A 17,894-nucleotide genomic window follows, 5' to 3' on the forward strand; every position below is an offset into this window, starting at 1 on the left:
AAGAAAAGAAGTATATTAATAGATAGAAGATAGAGACGCATAGACACATAGACTATGACAGCATGGACATAAAAAATTACAGTCGTGTACTGCATAATCACATTTCAATTAGTAATGGGGCACATATACTAGTGTTTCCATTAGAATACCATGGAACTGAAAAATTCCTTTCTCTTAGCAATATCATAGCCACTATAATGTTTCAATGAAAGCCATTATTCATATGTTTACAGTGATGGTGGTGTAGAAAACCTAGCACACTGCCAATTGTGTAAAAATATAGCATATACAGCACATATAGTATATGATCTTTGATCATGAGACTAAATGACTATGTTATTTGTTTATATACTTATTGTACTATACTTTATCATTAGTGTAGGTGCATTCATCTACTGTACTTAGAAGAGAAAATGTTGACTGTAAAAGAGTATGCTATGTTATGCCAGCAGACACCTCCTACCTCTGTTGTTTGCCACTTCTCTTTATTGTGTCAAGAGACCACGTGGGGCGAGTGACCTATCTTACCTAGATTCATGTCTGCATGCTCTATGATGTCTGTACAATAACGAAATCTCCTAGCACATTTCTCAAATGTATCCCTTCCCTCATGCAGGATGTAGCTGTGTTTGGCATGTGTAGAAAGGTTGAAGAGTCATGCTTTGTTCAAAGCTTGGCATGATCATAACATGAAGTGCGTGGAGGCTGAAGGCCATGTGGCACAATGGCGTGTCCGTCAGAAACTCCTAGGCCAGCTCTAGAAGTCGAAGGAGTATCTTCTACTCTTCCTACAATCTTGACAGTTGCTGCAGCAGGAGCCGCCCTGGGACACAGTATTACTGTGCTTGGAGAAGCAAAACTAATTTATCATATTGACTTTAGGCTCTGTTGGTTGCTGGATTGATTTTAGAACACAGGCAGAGTAATCCCAAAACTGTGCTCAAAGATAATTGGGAAAAATAATCTTTAATTAGTTAAAATACCTTATTATTAAAATTCCTGTTTCTAATCAACCTAAATTGGGTTTAAAATATGGTTAATTAAGGTAAATAGTTGGCCCATGCTTCTAGTCATTGTAACAGGGGAGAATTCATGTATATTATATTAGTCATTTTCCTGCTGCTGGGACAAAATATCCAACATTTGCAACTTAACAGAGACATTTACTTGTCTCATGGAGTCAGTCCATGGTCAGCGGGCTCCAAGGCAGAAACGGTATGATGGAAAGGCATGGCAGAGGACAGCTTCTCACAGCATAGCAGGTAAGAAGCAGAGTGAAAGGGAGGAGCTAGGGACAAGAATACATCTTTCCCGGTCACACCAGCAGTAAACTGCCTCTTCTGACCAGGTCTCACTTCCTAAGAGCACATTCAATTATGAACTCATTAGTGAGTCAATCCGTCAATGAGTACAGCATCCCCTTTAGCCAATCACCTTCCAAAGGCCCCAGCTCTTAACACATGAGACTTTGGGGAACGTTTATGTCTAAATCAAAGCATAAAAATAATGTGATTTTATAAACAATTTCAAGAGACTACATCCACTTTCTTTTGGAATACTAGGTGCAGTCAGTGTATCTTAAAAGTTCCTGATTCTTGGTAAGATGAGTGAATCGCCTGGTCTTAGAGGGAATATTGGATAGTTGCCTTCTCAGGTTTTATTGCTTTATCTGGCCTACCTCACAGTCTGGCTTTGACTCAGACACAATGCACAATATACTCCATTGGTCCTTCCTCCTCTTTCTTGGTCATTTCCGAGCTGTAGTCCTTCCTAGAAGGGTGTCCAGCATGGACATCACAATGCTCCTTTATCCTGAGGATTCTGGTTTTGTCTGGCAATGAAAGGTACAAGAAGAAAGAGAAGAAGAACATTAGATTATTAATTCCTCTTAATTCTTCTGTCTTCCTCCCTAAGCTCCTGTGAAATTCCTATGATCCTTAGAGGATCCCTACTCCTACCAGTATGTTAATGCTACAGAACTCTTCTTCCAGGTTCCAGTGAGCTCTCCCTCCTTGTGTTCCTCTGGCCCAAGATTAGCTATGACTTTATTACTGGTCACTTCAGATTTCTATATTATGCTTTATGGTTTAACTGTGCCCCATTCACACTTTGCAATTTGACCCTTTGAGTGAGACAAAAGCACAGACACTTCACCAGGAATTATCCCAAATCCAGTGAACCTGCCTTATGTCTCTTTTGGGTACAAATACAGGTTATCTAAATCTTGCCTTGTAGACCATGTGCTTTGGGAAGATACTATGTCAAGCTTAGTACCAGAGGTGGGTTCTGATTGGGTAAAAGTCAGTTAAATCATTTTATTCCTCGTGGACACAATGATTAGTGTGAAGGGGGTTTGGGGCACATAATTCAACCTAGTCCAACTTTGTTAAATTTTAAGACATTTACCTGTAAGTTTAGACATAAATACCTTTTCTCTCAATGGATAAACCAAGAGGTATGTGGTGGCCAAATTAGTGTCAGTAGGTATACAATGGACATGAGAAGAGTCATCTTGGAAAGAGCCCGATGTGTAGCAGCAGAAGACCTAGCAATACAAAAGAACCAGATCCCTGATGAAAGCTTTGGGTGCATCCTGAGACCGATCCTTCTGAATTGTTATGAGCTGTTGTATCTTCTGTATTGTTTCTGAGTGTCAGCTGGATTTGTTTTACTTGTATTGTAATGAGTCTGAACTGACACAGGTTCACATGGAAATTGGGTTATGATGATTTCACACAAATTTTCCACATCAAAATAGGTGTGTGGAGTGAAATAAACCAGGAAGAAGAAATTCATGAACAAGGATCTGCTTACCTTTTTAGAGGCTCCTTGGAATACTTCCAGTGGCCCATAAATCTGTGCTAGTGAGTTTATTCAGCCAGTGTGGAACACTTTATAGCAATCCAATTAAGAAGTTTTCAGTGCACACGATCATTTCCCAGTGCAAACTCATCCTTGACCTGATGTCATTACTGGCACAGTTATCTTGTAAACAAATGCTCAGTTCCAAACAGTATTCAGTGAAGTCTTCATACACAAGCTGAATAGAATTGTGGTCCCCTAAAATAACTCTTAAAGGTATCCTGACAATGTTACAATCTGTCAAGAAAAGAGAGAGAAAAAAAACAGAAAATGATAGATGTGTTAATATATGATGAAGGACAAAGAAAAGGTTTCAACATACCTAGAGAGTTACACAAACCCAAGGAAACAAAGAAAAGCATGCACTCTCAGATGTGATTATCAGGGGATTTCAGAAATATCTACTTATCAGGCATAGAATTGTATGTCCATAGCCAAAGGTATCATGACAGAAGTACTTCTGAGTTGCTGAAAATTGTCAATGAAAAGTAGAATCAAGGAGCTAAAAAGAAAGACAAATATCTTTTTGTACCTCTTTATGTCATAAAATGTGGGATAATCTGTTTTGATGGCCCATTAAGGGTCAGAACATCCCAGAGACTTGTATAGCCAATTATCAGTGGATTTGATAATAATATAACTAGATATTTGGTGATAGGTAGAATTCTATAAACCATAGTAAAATTGGATAAGTACACATTTACTCTTCGAAGTATTTATTAAGTGTATCTTTTATGTGTCTGTTTTGAATGCAGGGAATATCAAAGTTTACAAACAAAAAAGATCTGCATTCATAAAGCTTATAATTTAGAGATAGGAAGAAAATAAACTAGACAGGTAAAAAAGTAAATTCAATGTTAGTGCTAAGTGCTGGAGAAACAAATAAAGCATGTGAGAAAGAATATTCAAGCCAATGTAAGGATATTTTAAATTATTATGTAAGACATTTAAGAAAGACTTTACTGAGAAGGTGATTATTTGATAAAAGAACTGAAAAATCTAGGGCATAAGGTAGGTGAGTAATTTTTAAGACAGAGGAGCATCATATAAAAATGTCCTGAGGCAGGAACCTTCCTAGAAACCTTCAGAAATGTCAAGGAATACATGTAGCTGCAGAGCAGTGAGTGAAGAGATTTGTAGTTGGGGCTAGCATTAATAGGAAGGTAGGAGCAAATCATATAGGGCCTCATAGATCACAAAGGGACTTCATCTGGCACTCTGAGTAAGATGGAATGCTATTGGGAGTTTTGAACAAAGGAATAACATCTTCAGGCTTATGCTGAAATAAGATATATCTGACAATTACATTAAGAATAGCCTGAAAGCCAGTGATGATGATGTAAGGTAATAGCAAGTGAGATGCTGAGTGAAGGATTATAGATATAATTTGATAACCTACTGGGAAGTTTCAAAGACATTACACAGATCTCCCACATACTATTTAGTCAGATTTGTCAATTGTTCACTTTTTGCCCCATTTACTTCTCTGTCCCTCTCTTTCTTTCCTTAGGTTACCTTTCCTGATCTGCATAAGAGCATGTTAAAAACACCATGAGTTGCTGCCACAAGGTATTTCAGTTTACCTTTTTTAAGAACAAGGACATTTTGTAGATAGTTTTTAAAGACAGAGTCAGTGTGCTTTGCTGACTGCCTGAAGGTGAGAAGCAAGAAAGGAAAGATCAGGACTTCTGTATGAGCAACTGAGAAACACAGAATTCCCACACACTGAAGAGAGGAAGACAGGAAGAGTGGCAGGTTGGGAAGAAATGACCAAGGGCCTCATTGGGGGCCTATTTTGTTTGGGATAACTTTTAAAGAACCAGTGGAAATCCCAAGCAGGCAATTGAATAAATAATTCTGGAGTTCAGGGGAGAGGTCTGGCTAGAAGTTTAAATGTGGGAATTAACAGCATCTTCATGATACATAACCCATAAAGCTAACTAAGACTGCCCAGAAATTAGTGTGGCTGGAAAAGCTCTGTGAATAGAGCCCTCAGTCCTTCAGCATCTTCAGGATGGGAGAAAAGAAGGAAATAGCATAGGAGATAAAGGAGAAGCAACCAAAAGAAGCAAGAAAGGGAAGAGAGTGGTTCAGAAGCCAGAGTAGGAAAGTACTTTAAGGAGAAAAGGGTAAATAACAGTGGCCAATGATTCTAGTAAGTGAAGAAAGGGCCAGAGATCAAACAACTTAAATTGGCAAAGAAGTCATCGGATGGCTAGATAGTGTGGGGCACAGGGAATGAAGGAAGGCTTAGCTTCAATGAATTCAAAAGCTGGAGGGAGAAGAGAAATTGCCAACAGTGGGAGGGACAGTTCTTTAAGAAAGTTTCCCCCCCCTGAAAGCAAGGAGAGAAATGAGATTGTATTTGGAGCTCAGGTGATGACCATTCTAAAATTATTAATACTATGGGAGTAATAGCAGCTGCTTACTTGTTGATGCGATAAACTGGTAGATAGAAAAAGTAATGGCTCTGGGAAGGGAGGAAAATATGCTGGCTGGAAAAGGTGGATCAAGAATGTAAGTGGAGGAGCTCACCTTAGCTAGAAGGATAAAAATTTATTCAAAACAATCAAAGACAAGTTTGGATGCCGTGTATGAGCACTGAGAGAGACGGTGCCTGGAAGATGCTGGTGGGAGCTCATTGAAATTTTCTTGATTGCTTGAAATGTTCAAGCAAGATTATCAGCTGAAAATTTCAATGTGAAAGACATTTTGGAAGTTTGAGGAGATGGGAAGAGGCATGAAATATTTGTGGAAGTGGAAGGAGGTATTGATGAGATACATAGAGGATTTGGGGACATTTACCTTGGTGAGCAGGAATGCAAAGACCAGTCTGCATGAGGGTGTCTCCCCAGCTTTGTTCAGCAGTGTGAATAAAGGAGGCTGAACTGAATTTAACCAGGAATGTGGTTTGGCCAAGTGAATTTGACAAGGTGAGAAGACAGTGAATGAAGAGGGTGAGTGTGCTGGGTAAACATGGATTGCAACTCAGCTTAAGGGGAGTGAACGTGAAGATGAAGAACAATACAAAATATCGTAGGATAAATTCAGTAGCTTCCCCTTATCCATGGATACAGCCTGGGCAGATAGAAAAGGACAACACAAGATTTCATCATGTTATTCAGAATGATGTACAATTTCAAATTTATGAATGATGCATTTCTGGAATTTTCCATTTATTATTTTAAGACCATGGTTGACCACAGGTAGCTGAAACTTCAGAAGGCAGAACTACAGATAAAGAAAGAGTACTGTAGATCACTGAGTTGCTACGTATGGTTAATGTGGGTTATGCACTTCACACACTTAAGAATACCTCTTTCAAGTGGGTGCCATTCATATTCAAAACTTATGATTGGTATGTGTATTATAATAATTTTCTAGAATATGAAACTCAAGAGCCTTGTTTCATTAAAGAAAAGACCTACCCTAATAATTTCCAAAAGATTGAATTGAAGAATTCAAGCAAAGTCTTTGTAAGGCCTGTAATATTTTCACCCATGGACATACATTCTCATTCAGCATGAGGATTGAAAAACTAGAGACATAAGACTAGAAACAAAGGAAGCAATGGTCAACAAATGATGTATTTTTTATTTAGATTATATTGCAAATAATTATCATTGTTGATAAAGACAAGGCCATGGCTGTTATCGGGGGAGTGGCTGGCCAAGAAAAGGGAAGGACAACAATAATTTAACAAAAGCAGATCCTGAAGAAAGCCTGGGGAGGAAGTGACAAAGAAAGACACTAGAGAATTAATACTATCATCCTAAAATTTATCAGTAATGCTGAAATAAATGTTTTGTGTTTCATTTAAAAATAGTTGTAAACTAAAATTTAATGAGTCCTCATATTAATGAGAGTTATACTAGATGAAAAATATTCAACTTTTTAAAGTGAGGTCCCTGAGTTTTACTTTAAATAAACATTTGCATTAACCTGTCCAGCTCAAGGCTGTATTTGCACTGTATGTTGTTTGTCGGCCAGCAATTTTTGTTCATTAAACTTTCTCCGCTCTCCCTCTTATACCTTTGGGGTTAGAAGTCTGGGACCTTCATTTCTCAGGCTGCTGTTTCTCAGGGGATTGAATAGAGTTTGCATTCTGCCGGTGCTTTCACATGAGACTCAGGAGGTAAGGAGGACTTGGGAAACCTCCTTGCAGCTGCGGTGCCAGTCGTTCTGCAGTGGAGGGCGGAACCCCAGCTTCATTAGCAAGAAGTGCCTCAGAGCAAGGCTGCCCAATGGATGCTGCTGGTGGTTTGCTGCAGTATCTTGACCTCTGGGTGGCAGCAGCAACCTGCTGAGTTTGGGTGCAGCCACAGTGGTGCTACCTGAAAAGCAAAGGCAGCCCTGCAATCTCTCCAATCTTTTGAAGACTTTTTAACACTGAACTCCATGTATTGAACCTTCAAGTTCCTTTTCCTTAAGGAGTACTGACACAATGTGTCATGCTGACACTGCTTCAAAGGTGGGACTCCTGTTGTTTTTTTTTTTTTCCTGCTTGCATTTGCCAACAGTGATGACCTCATTGGCCAAGAAATATAGAATTCTAAGCCGACCTGGAGGATGACGATTAGCAGCTGCTTAAATCAACTCCTATGGAATCCTGAGGTAAAGAGCCTGTAGACGACAAGATGTTAGGACATTAAGCTGGTTCCTGCTCTACAATCTCATGATACAAAAGAGAACAGGAAGGACTGTGGGGTAAGTCAGCTACTTCTGACTGTACCAGTGACCCTAAGAAGAAAGGGACAAATTCAGAAGCATCACATTTTTAGATCAAGGCATAAGCAGAGAAGCAGAGAGCCGCTAGAACACCTGCACTCACAGCCGCGTGCTTGATAAAGCAAAATTCAGTTCCTGCAGTTCCTACAGGTTGCAAATTATTGTGCAAGATGAACTCAAAACCTTGCTAGGTCTCTTATGTGAAAGATAGGTCTTTACTGCGAAGAGTAAACTCTGAAAATTGGGGGAACAGACATTTTAGATGATTTGGGTGAATTTGAATCCTTTGAGACTTAAATTCGTAGGGCCTGACACTTCTTTACCAGAAAAAGTCAGCCCCTTTTTCCTGCCCATTCTTCCCTGTTTAGCAGATGGCATTCAGGCCATTTGAGCCCATTACCAGCAAGAGGTTCCCAAGTTTCTAACTCCAAACCAGACTGTTGCTGACTCCATCCAGACCCTGGGAGATGCCATCTCTCTTTACTTTTAAAAAGTAAGAGAGATGTTTTGCTTAGCAGTTTATTGCCATGTCCATAATAACTGCCTTCAAGGACAGGTAAGTTTGTGTAAGGGAAGTCGGGGAAGAGAGACGCTTATTAGTTTGCACATGTGCTTGTGTGAGTTACAGTCTACCTCTGGTAGGGACAGCTGCTTTTGAGAAATGAACAGCTTTTACATATTGTAATTTTCCATAATATTAGCACAATTGCATAAAATAGAAATGGCAATGACAGAAATAATTATTTGCTGATTTCATATGGGCATGATAACTCCTATTTTACAAGTATATGGAGCATGACAAGGCAGGCATTGGGATACAGCTGAGCTGAAAGCAATGTGCAAGTTTGCTGTACTTTCCTAGCTCCTATCAAAGCAGAGAGGATATCAGGGGTCCAGCCACAGTGACATGAGGACAGCATTCTGTATAAATTGCGAAGAAGACAGATATCCTGGCAGCTATCTCAGCCTATGCTGGCGCTGGGGTTATATTTTGTTCTTCTCTGGAGCTGGTGTCCAAGCTCAGTCAAGTTACTGCAAGGTGAGGTAGAGACTGATAATTTTCCCTTTATTTTCCAACTTGAGAGACATGTAGAATATAAGTACTAATACCTGTAACAAGAATAATGCTGCTAATTGCATTTTGCATTTATTGACTACATGCCAGGTACTAAAGTACTAAGTGCTTTCTAGGTTTTAGCTCATTTAATCTCAACAGGCCTGTGAATGAAATACTATTATGATCCTGACTCACAGGTTGATAAAAAAAATTCATGAGAGGCAAACTGCCAGCTAAAAATCACACAGGTAGTGAATGGTAGAGCTGGGACTCAAACTTAAGACTTTCTTGCCTAAAATCCAAGATTTTGCCCACTCTCTTGATTAAGTATGACTCTTCCAACTTCTTTTGGCTCATGTCTTAGGAGCAGCAGGCTGTACTAATGTAATACCACTCATAGGATGGATTTTAAATGACATGTACTTTCCCACAACTCTGAAGGGTTACAGGGGTCCCTGATCAAGGCCCTGGAAAATTCCATGTCTGAAGGTTCCACCTCCTGGTTCATTGATATGTTCATGCAAGGTTCTCACAAGGTAGAATATTCAAAGAACACTCTGTGACTTTCTCATAAAGGCACTAATCCCATTTATGAGGGCCCCACCCTCATGACCTACCAACCTCTCACAGGCACCACCACCATCCATTAGCAATTAGGTTTCAACATATGAATTGAGGTAAGGTGGGGTACATAACCATTCATTCTGCAGCTGCACCTGTGATCCTAGGCCCTGTTTCATCTGTAGTGTCTTTCAAATGCATCCACTGTTTCCACCACCCTCACGCTAATAATGCATGCCATGATCCTTTTCTAAATGACTCCTGCAGTTCCTTCCTAATGGGTGCATGGCCATAGATTCTGGCCCCAATTTCTAATCTGTTTTCCACCTTTTATCCAAAGAGAAAATTTCAAAGGGTAAATCTAATTCAGTTGTGCCACTATATGAGACCATATGAGAAGATGACTTCAGTGGCACAATATAAAAATACATCTCTTCGGGGTGGTTTTTGAAGAGCTCTATGTTGAGCTTCACTGGGCCCATTCCTCCCCACACCTGCTGCCTCCTTCACCCTCCCACTCCTCTGCAGCCAGCCACATGTGTCTTCCTCAGTTCATCAAATGCACAGTGCACATCCTTCCCCAAATCCTGTGCGCATGCTTAGCCCACTGCCTGGATGCTCCCCCAGCCTCCAGCTTCCCTTTCCCTAGTTAATGTCGTCTTCCCGTACATCAAAGCTCAGCTATCTCTCCTGAGCAAAGTCTTCTGATCTCTGAAATAACTTAATTCCCCTCATGGAAAATTCTCATAACAACATTAGACTTTTTCTTAGAGAATGGGATTTTTTAAGTATTCATGTGTTTCTTTGATGTCTCTCCCTAGCTATACCATGAGTGTAGGGAAGGCAGGAAGCAGGTCAGGTGTTGCTGACCTCTGCAGCTCCTGAGCTCAGGGCAATAGTTGGTATATAGCAGGTGTTCTTGCAATCATTAGATTAAATTAAAGAAAGCAGCTGCACTTTTCCCAGCGAGAGTGAAAAGGCAAGCCCTTCTAAATGTCTCAAATGTGCTCCGTGTTCTATGGAAAATGAGGTTGAGCTGAAGGTGGAAGCTGGGATCAATAGGGAAGATATGCCAGCCAGGCACGCCCTGCTCCTGCCTGTCTGAGGCTGAGAAGGTAGAAGTTAGCTCTAGTCAAGTCCAGACTGCTGGGAGTGGAACTTCAGGCCATCTCAAGTGAGTGAGCCCCAGGAAGCAGCTCCTGAACACACAGAATATCAAGTTTGTACAATTTCTCCCTACTTCATCTTCAAGATCCAGTGGTGTGGACAGGTTCTGAGAAGATAAGGGTGGGAAGAACTGAGATAGCACAGCCCTTCCTTCTGAGCAGAAAGCCTGAAGGGTGGACCTGGCTTTGGTGGCACCTGGGCAGAGAGAGAAGATGCTGACCAGGACACTACGCTCTCTCTGCAACGCCTAGGTTCTGGTTATGCCCATGAGGGCGTCTGGGCAACCATTGCCATAGAGATTACCTAACCATCTCTCCTGTGTTGCCCTTCAGTAGCCTGTGATAGTGATCCCAAACCAGGACCCCCACCCTCCAGCCTCAGACTCCTGATTATCAAGTCCTGCAATTAGAGAGTCATTCCTCGGTCTCTAAAAAACTCATAAATGCAAGGGGAGAGAAGACATCGGCTTGGTTTGCCAAAATGGTTTCAAACATTATTATGATCATAATCATACTTTGGTGGAACCAAGGAAAGAATCTGAAGAAAATAAACAGCTAATAGTGGGAATGTTGGCTGCAGGTGAAGAGAAAAGCAGGCGGGGAAAGAAACTGCATCCTCTTTAGGAACTGGCCTTCCTGGAATTTAAGGAATCAGAATCATTGTATCCCAATTGAACATTCAAAGGATACTTATTTTTTAAGCTTACTGCAACAAGCTTCCATTATTTTAGCTGCAGTAATCCTGTTAGACTTGGCCTTTATTGTTGTTGAACAGAGGCTGTGTTTGACTTTGCTTGGAAACCGTAAAACCACAACAAAACAATTCTCCTCAGTGCTACTGGGCAACCCTGGAATCTCTCTTATCCTGGGAGTGAGAAGGACTAGTAAAGGGTTCCCGTGGCCCACAATGTGTATAGTGTCTCTACAGGACCCAAAGCTTTTTTCCCCTTAAGAATTATCTTAATAAATGAGATTTTGTATGATTCAGGTGTGGAGTACCTTCTCAAGAAATGTAAGCTTTAGGAACACAGCAACAAAATTCCAAGGTTGACTAGGTTCTCCAATTGTGTTGCTGACCGGGCAGCTTCAAAAGTCAGGTGGTGGGATCTTCCTGCAGGTCGGTTCACAAGGAGGCGGAGGAATGCGCTCCTCGACCTGCTTCAGTCCTTCATGGAACCTTCAGGGGACTTCCCGGCCTTTCCAGACAGGCTCTGCTCAGAGACACCAGCGGTGCGGTGCGGGGGCAACCTGTGCAAAAGTTAGCAGCCAGGGCAGCCGGGCTCTTCTGGGCCGCAGAAGAGGAGGTCCCCGCTTTGGGCCATTCCCTCCCCTCCTGGGCAGCTAGGAGGGGGACCTCGTGCAGAGGCCAGCAGGGCGGCTCACCGGGAGGACCTGCGACTGCAGAGAAGCAGCCAGAGCCAAGCCTCGCTCCGAGGCAGGTAGGGGGCGGCTGCCCAAGTCTCCAGGTCCCGCCCCCAGCTCGGCCGGGGAGGGCGCATCCCCGGCCCAGGGAGCGGGGCAGAGCAGGGGGTGTGGCGGCCCAGGGGTGGCGCTGGGTCCCCGCGGGAGGCTGAGCCCTCCTGGGCGACCTTCCCTTCTGACAGGAGCGAAGCTGCGAGGGGCGGGACGGGGGAGGCCTAATCCCCCAGGGTGCAGCCGGGGGAGGAAGCGGTCGAGCGAGGCAGGGTGTGCGCGCCAGCCGGGCAGGCGCGGGCCCGAGCGCGGCTGGGATTGTTGCACTCGGTCACCAGGGCGGCCGGGCTCCCTGCAGCCTGCAGACCGCGCCCGAGCCCCGGCGACAGGCCGGGGACAGCCGCGCGCCCGCGCCCCGCCGCGCCAGGAGGAGCGCTCGCCTGCTCGCGTCGCCTCGCTGCTGGGAACCGAAAGAGGCCGCCTGAGAAGGTAACAGCTCAGCCCGAGAGAAACCCAGAGAGGAACCGGAGGGAGGCTGGTTCAGGACGAACGAGCCGCAGTCGCACTGCGAGCAACTTTGCGCGTGCAAGCTGAGCTCTGCGCGCCGGGTGGGAGGAAGAGGTGGCGGCGGTGTGCATGTGTGTCACGCTCGTGGACAAGGAGACGAGGGGCTGGAGAGCCTCTTCGCAGCTCGCACGCAGAGAGCCCTACGAATACCCCTCCCCGAGCTGTCATTTCCGTTCGCGGCACATCCTCGGCTCTGGTGATGCCGAAGCGAAAGCAGCCACCCTCTTGTGATGGTCGGTGCCGTCGCTACTATGAGTTGGGAAATGCAGGGGGTTGAGCAGATTCCGGGAGCCTCCCTTCCTCCACCCCCAGACTATTTTAGGGAGGGCGAGAGGAGGGAAAGTGGGGAGCAGAGCCAGGGCTTGAAGGAGGCGCGGAGGCCCAGGCGACTCCGCCGGCGCTGCCATGGTGCAGTTGCGCTGGAGGGCAGGCTAACTTTCATCTCCCCTCCGGAAAGGCAGGTTTCAGGCAGATTCCGCACGCTGCCGCGCGGGTTCTAGGAAATGGTGGCACAGGGCGGCAGGTGCGCCGCGCAGGGCAGGGATGCGGGGCACGAGCAAGCCGCGTCAGCCGCCCGGAAGGAGAGGAGCAGCCAGGGGTGCTGATCGGGGTAACAGTGCGTGATGCTGTCAAGTTCAGGCCTCCTCCGCAGACACAGTGAGGTTCAACCCCTGGAGAAATACCTGGGAAACCTTACATCCCTGTAGTGTTCATTTCCCAGCTTCTCAATGTGGGATAGAAAACTTCTGGGCATTTAAATTCTTTTCTGTGAACGTTAAGAAAGCTCAGAGTGAATTATTTCTCTCTCCTTTAATGCCGATTTAGTTTTGTCTTGATCTAAGAACTACTTTCCTAGGTATAATTTGCATACAGAAGCTAGACCTATGCAACAGAAAGCATCATAATTTTTCTGTCATGCGAAGGTTACTAATTTGACCTCCTTCTGCCTAAAATGCTGATTTAATTGTGAGTCATGAGGATTGTTCTTTGTAAGAGGTTTTTTTATTCCTCATGCTGAAAACAGATTAATAATATGGATAAAAACTCCTAACATCGTCAGAACAACGTACTGACATGCATATCAATTTTTCTATTTATAGTCTGTTTATTACTTTGTGGCAGATCTGGAACAAAATGTACCAGATCACTACTAACTTAATATGTTTCGTGTTGAAGATAAAAAAATAAAAATTCATTTTCAGACTGACCCTGATTATAATATTGCTAGCCTTTGAAAAATATTTGCTCAACTCTTACATTATAGCTTCACGTTTATCTTTCTTTTTTTTATTTTAAAGAGAATTTTTAAAAACCCAGTATCTTTCTTAACTACTGATTTTTCACAAACCGCGTTGCTTCTGTTCTAATTTCCCCGTACAAAACTCTTCCCTGGATTCTTTGCTGCCTGGGTGTGGAGATTCACCATTTGAACATTTTCTGGAACTGCTTGGTGCTCCCCCGGGACCTGCTTTCCGTTATTTGTGCAGCGCACATAGCACCTTGCCACTGGCAGGAGCTGCAGGCTGTACCAGGATGTAAACTGGGCAAGATAGGTGACACTTCCACAGCCCTAGCTACTGCAGCCACACCCTGTGGGCTGAATGTGACCGGCATACAGGGCCCAAGGCTCCTCTGTGGGGACATTTCTGATTCTTCTCTCAAATGTGTCCTTCCTCATGGGCTAATCCAGCAAGAACTAATGCAGAGCGAGGAGTGAAATATATATTCAGGCAAAGTGCTCAAAGAAGGTGGCAGATACCTGTCGAGATACTTTATACTCCAGGCTCACAAGATATTTTGAATCGTAACACTTAATGATTTTCATGCTGGTCTTCTCTATAATTTCTGTTGTGACTACTTGTTCATATTCTTGTGTTTTTAGGGAAGAGATGATTTCTTATTATGACCTGCATGCTTCATAATAATGAATAATTAACAGTAATATTTACTGATTACCTGTACACATATAATATAATATACTTGTATCAGCCCCAGAATGTCTCTATTCTTCTTTACATTTTTAATGTCTATTTATTGTGCCACTACTAACAGGTAAATAGGGAAAATAATTAAATGAGACACCTATGTGAAATCACTCCAGAAAAGATTTGCATTAAAGAAGGTGTGAGGAAGTGGCTTTCTAATTTTATTTAATAGTAGGTTTCAATATTAATGCTTTATTATACAGATTTAGACATTTAATTGAGTAATATATCTACTTCATTCTGGTGTGAATCTGTTTATATATTCATGATCTCTTTTCTTTTTTGTTGGTGTTGTTGTTTCAGACTGGAATAAGCTACATCAACCCTGGTTTTTGCAGGGCTTGGGATTCTCTTCTGTAGTTTGCCAATACCTAAAAATTTTGTTGCATTGCTGTAAGGTGTGTTCTTGTGGCTCAGAGGGTTTCTTCTACTATTTTCCTTTGTTCCTTTCAGTCATGTAAACAAGAAACTGCTGTAGTAGCCTATTATCTATTTTGGGTAAAAACAAGTAAAGTCAAACTGTGATATGTCATGACTGTTTTCACAGGTGTTGGTGTTAGAAAGAGAACATCATTCAACTATGAGATCCCAGAGAGCAGACTCGAAATTCCCTTGGTATCTTGCACAGTATAGGCAGTAGATGACTTTCTGTTTGTTCTTAAAGAGGTCCAGAGATCTTCATTACAAACTCACCCTACTTTATTATAACACTATTTATGTCATCTTTTCCTTGACTCCTGTTCGTTGCTATTTTCTTGCTATATACATTGTTCCTTACAATAGCTTCCCAGTCCATATTTTCTGTGAAATAATAAATGCAGGCATCTTACTTTTCTGCTAAGTATGGCAGATGTACTTAGCTACTATGTCTTAGTTCCTTCTTCTGGAAAGACTTAGAGAAGTTGCAGGGGTTATCAGTTGGAGTGCAGCCCAATGACATCCACCTAATTCTTTCTTCCCATCCCAGTACCTGGCTTTACTTCTCATTGCTTTGTCCCTCACTCCACAATATCTTGCACCCACTGAAAACTCTTCTGATAGCCCTGAGAATAGTGAGCTCATTGATGATGCTGAATCTTCCTCTGCCTGTGTGGTTGTGTAGGTCACATCCACTGCCAGAGCACTGCTATATACCAGGCAGTCCAAGAATCTCATGATGTGGACTAGTTGTTTCAGCTATCATTCCTGCTGGCTTGGTTTTGGGACTGGAGAGCACCCTCAGGATATCTTTTCATTTTAGGGCCAGTTCTCAAATGGCAGGTGGAGAAACCGAGGACATGAGAAGAAAAGTAGAAACCAGTGATTTGCTGCAAACTCAACTGTGTGTCCGATGTTACATATTAGCTTTTTGTTAGTGTGTGTATTTGTTTATTTATTTATTTTGGCAGTGCTGGGGACTGAACCGAGAGCCTTGTGCATCTTAGGCAAGTGTTCTACCACTAAGCTATGCAGCCAGTCCCATATTTACCGTCTCAAAATTCATTTACCTAAGAGTAAAATTAAATCTAACTTTGCATGACAACAAAAGCTTGGAAAAGTTTACTTTTCTTCAGATTGTATGAGCAGGAAGAGATAAAATTAAGAATCAGCTCCAGATTTTCCTTCTTCCAAAGTCTGTGCATTTCCTGGTATCACATTCCCTCGATAGGCCATTACAAAGGGCTTGGACACACAGAGCCAGATCAAAACTACCCAATTGGTTAGGGTAGAGTTAAGCTTAGCACTCCTATCTTCCAATGCCTAGTGTTCTTTTTATTATATGTTTTATTAATTGAAAATTTCTTATCAAACCATATGATACTAAAGTACCAGTAAAAAGAACCCAAGAAAATGACAATGTCACAATATAGTGTATATCTGTGTACATGAATGATGAAAGCAAAATGGTTTATCTTAAGCCCGAAAAAGGAAGGATATTGCATCAATTTTTTAGGGGAGAGAGGAGCTTTCTCATAGATGTAAAGTATTTAATTGGCTTGATTAAACATAAAACACATTAGAAGAGTATAGCATGTGCTCAGAAATATACCTGTCAACTTATTAAAGCAATAAAAGTTACAACCCCTATACCAGTGTATAAATGTTCACAGGCTGACTGGAGTGAGATGGTAATAACGATGGTGAAGAATACAAGCCCAAGGGAACTTATCCTAGTATGGATGGTTAGTGGCAGCGCAATCGTGGAAAGATTGTGCTGCATGTGTGCTGGTGTGTTTAGGGAAAGCCTCAGGTGGGGTGAGGATCCTGGGTCAGGCAGGTAATGATGCCATAGATTTGTTCAGCTGCAAGAATTCCACGGAGGGGAATGTGAGGGGATAATGAAGACATAGCTCCACAGAGTTGTTTCAAAGATGTGAACATTTGGAAGTAAACCTCATCTCTCTTCTGCCAGGCTCCACTGACGGCACCATGAATCCTGAGTGTAGTCTGAGGCTCCTTAGATTCTTTTATCCACAGGGGAAACCCCACCTCCTTCCACCTAGACTCCCATCAACCCCCATTATCCCAGTTGACTGACTACCAAATCTTACAAAAATTTCTTCAACTTCACCTTCTACTCTGTTTCCTGTATCCGATTTCAGTCTTTCATCATCCCCAGCTAGGATTCCTGAGACACCTTCCTAACCCATCTTCCTGGATCTTCCAGCCTGACTGCCTCACATACAATTCAAATTATACCTTTAAAGTTGATTCTATCAATTCAAATTGTGCCTTCTCACCTTGAGTCTAATGTCCTCAAGTTTCTTGTTGCTTCCTGAAGAAAAGGACCACGCTTGTGAGCAGAGTATCTAGGGCCTTCCACTACCCCACGACTCCCTCCTTCAGAACAATGCCAAGCGGAGACCTTCTTTTTCTAACTGTTGACAGTTCCACATGCAAGCCATGCTGTTTCTCACCCCCGTGCCTTTGCTCAAGGCAGTCCCTCTGCCTATAGAGCATCTTCTACGTTTTTCACCAGGCTAATGCTAACTCACTTACCACAACTCAGTTCAGGTGCTAGCTGCTTATCCCAGAACGCTTTTCCAGAACCACCAAATTGGCTTAGCACCATCCTTCATATTTCTCTGTCATGTAGCAGAACTCTTTCCTGGCATTTCTATATTAGCTTTTCTATGTTGTGTCTCACCGTCTCTCCAAAACAGAGCCTGTGCCATATTTTCCTTAGTAATCCCAGCACTGAGCTCAGACATGCGGAATGTGTTGGCTGTGCTGTGGCAGTAAGACTGGATGTATGCAGCACAAGAGCAGCAAGTTCTGAGTTTCACGTGGAAGAGTGAAAAGGAAGAGGAGAGGAGAGAGGAGGAAGGACAGGGAAGGGGAGGAGGGGAATTGGGAGAAGAGTGGAAGGGAAGGGAAAGGCAGAGAGCTAATGTCATATGTGACATGTATATAATCTGGAAGAAGGTAGAACGGTCCATAATGCAGTAATTTACAGAAATCTCTTTTACTCCCATAATTCTCGATTGAAGGTGGGGGGGCTTGTTCTAATCATCTGTGAACTCCAGTACTGTGTAGAGCCTGGTATGGGATTGAAGTGAATTTCTTTCCTCACCT

At 42.8% G+C, this 17,894-nt stretch overlaps 1 protein-coding gene and 1 long non-coding RNA gene across 4 annotated transcripts in view; one reads left to right on the forward strand and one right to left on the reverse strand.

Annotated features, from left to right (window-relative positions):
- Positions 1-6,430: 6,430 nt before the first annotated feature.
- On the reverse strand, positions 6,431-11,811 carry LOC106149189. Its single transcript, XR_001235186.1, has 2 exons — positions 11,374-11,811; positions 6,431-7,485 (listed from the first exon to the last, which is right to left on the reverse strand). It is a non-coding gene; the product is annotated as an uncharacterized LOC106149189 (long non-coding RNA).
- A 96-nt stretch (positions 11,812-11,907) lies between these two features.
- Syne1 (spectrin repeat containing, nuclear envelope 1) overlaps positions 11,908-17,894 on the forward strand; it is a gene marked incomplete in the record, with an annotated part of 442,886 nt that continues 436,899 nt past the window's right edge. For all 3 annotated transcript variants that reach the window (XM_013517312.1, XM_013517313.1, XM_013517314.1), the window contains 1 exon segment: positions 11,908-12,276.

The sequence above is a fragment of the Chinchilla lanigera genome, unplaced genomic scaffold (assembly GCF_000276665.1).
Source record: "Chinchilla lanigera isolate Chin_1 unplaced genomic scaffold, ChiLan1.0 scaffold00038, whole genome shotgun sequence".
Classification (NCBI taxonomy): domain Eukaryota; kingdom Metazoa; phylum Chordata; class Mammalia; order Rodentia; family Chinchillidae; genus Chinchilla; species Chinchilla lanigera.